Raw genomic sequence first — 2325 nt, forward strand, 5'->3', positions numbered from 1 at the left:
ATGTATTATTTTGAAATATACAGTTAATACATTTGAAGTTATTTAAAATTTATATTAAGAAAAACATACATATTTTCAGTATTGCCGTAGACAAGCATCTACATAAGACTTTTAAATTGATTGTTGTTTTATATCAAACAACATTTATAATACTCATTTTTATTGTTATAATATTTTATAAATTTAAAAAAATATGACAAAAAAGATATAGGTATTGAAGGGGGGCTCTGGGAGGAGTTGGGGTACAAAAGGAAAACAAGAATGTGATTTAGCTGGGCAGTGGTGGCGCACACCTTTAATCCCAGCACGTGGGAGGCAGAGGCAGGCGGATTTCTGAGTTCGAGGCCAGCCTGGTCTACAGAGTGAGTTCCAGGACAGCCAGGGTTACACAGAGAAACCCTGTCTCAAAAAAACTAAAAAAAAAAAAAAAAAAAAAAAAAAAAAAAAAAAAAAAAGAATGTGATTTAATTCTATCTACTTAAAATATGTTTTTAAATGTTAACAAATTCAATCATGTAACTTTTCTCATTATAATGCAATATAACTTAAAAAAAGAATTTTATGTAAACATTCAGTTAACAGAGCATGTAGTAAATGTCTACAAGGCTAATGATATCAGCAAAGTAGAACATCTGATATGGAAATGTTTAATGAACCTTCGATGCTTTCTTTGGTAAGATCTAGAAGAATAAAAGATTTTCCCAGCCAAAAACAAACAAACAAACAAACAAACAAACCAGAGGTTGGAGCGATGCTCAGTGCTTAAGAACACTGATTGCTTTTCCAAGGTTCTGAGTTCAATTCCCAGCAGCCACATGGTGGCTCACAACTATCTGTAATGGGATCCAATGCCCTCTTCAGTCTGAGAACAGCTACAGGGAACTCATATACATAAAATAAATAAATCTTAAAAAAAAAAAAAAATAACGGGCTGGTGAGATGGCTCAGTGGGTAAGAGCACCGACTGCTCTTCCCAAAGGTCCTGAGTTCAAATCCCAGCAACCACATGGTGGCTCACAACCACCCATAATGAGATCTGACACACTCTTTTGGTGTGTCTGAAGACAGCTACAGTGTACTTATGTATAATAATAAATAAATCTTTAAAAATAAATAAATAAATAACAACAGACAACAAAGCAGGCCTGGGCTCTGCATGGATATGTAATGAAAGAAGATAAACAAATGGACAATGTGTGCATGAAAACCATTAGCCATCAAGTGCAAATCAGAATCATGATGAAATGCCACCTCATGCCACTGGAACAATTCAGAGAAGGCCAAGTGCAGTGCTGATAGGGCTGCAGAGAAAGAAATTGAGTCTCTCCTACATATTGCTAGCAGGGATATGGGAAGACCACTTTACCTTGTAGCCTGGCAGTCCTAGAATGTTGAGCCAGATACCCTGTCTAACCAGTAAGTGTTCTACTCCTTACAGGGATATACCCGAGAGAAATAAAAATGTAGGTTCACACAAGAGTTTGTGCACAACTGTTCACACACAACTATTCATTTTCATCATTATCAAAAAGGAAAGCAACTCAAATTTCTTTTTCTTTTTTTTAGACAAGGTCTCTTTATCCAGTCCTGGCCATCCTGGAACTCTATGTAGATCAGGCTGGCCTCACACTCACAGAGATCTACTTGACTCTATCTCCGGAGTGCTGGGATTAAAGGTGTATGACATTAGGCCCAGCCCAAACCTCTTTTTCAGACCAATAATCAGAACCATAAAATATAGCAAATCCGCACAATGGGATATTATCTAGCTACGAAGAAAAATGAAGTTTTGTCACTTGCTATGATGTGAGTGAAGCCAGTCATAAGAAGGCACATAGTAAATGATTTTTACTTTTAAGAAATGCACTTGGCAAGTGTACAGGGAAAGAAAGTAAATGTGGGTGGGGTGGTTATTCTGAAAAACAGTTGGCTAGAACTGACAATATAGTTCAACAGGTAAAGGCACTGCCCATTAAGGCTGGTAACCCATAAGATAGAAAGGACCATAGTTTTCCTCTGACCTTTATAGCATGGCACTTGTTCACACAAACACAATGATTAACGTAAATAAAAAAGCAACTGCTGTATTCTAAATGAGTTACATGTGGTATGAAAACTATGTTCCTTTTTTTTAAAATAATAAAAAAATAATCTCAAAGCAAAATTTAAATGAATCAAATAAACCTTACTATATATAAACTCAGTACATATATAATTTCAGCTATACAGAAATTTTTTTTGATTTTTTTTATTATTATTTTTTTATTAGATATTTTTTTATTTACATGTAAATTTCTCCCTTCCCAGTTTCCCCTCTAAAAAACA

Source organism: Mastomys coucha, unplaced genomic scaffold (genome assembly GCF_008632895.1).
Source record: "Mastomys coucha isolate ucsf_1 unplaced genomic scaffold, UCSF_Mcou_1 pScaffold16, whole genome shotgun sequence".
In the NCBI taxonomy this organism is placed as follows: domain Eukaryota; kingdom Metazoa; phylum Chordata; class Mammalia; order Rodentia; family Muridae; genus Mastomys; species Mastomys coucha.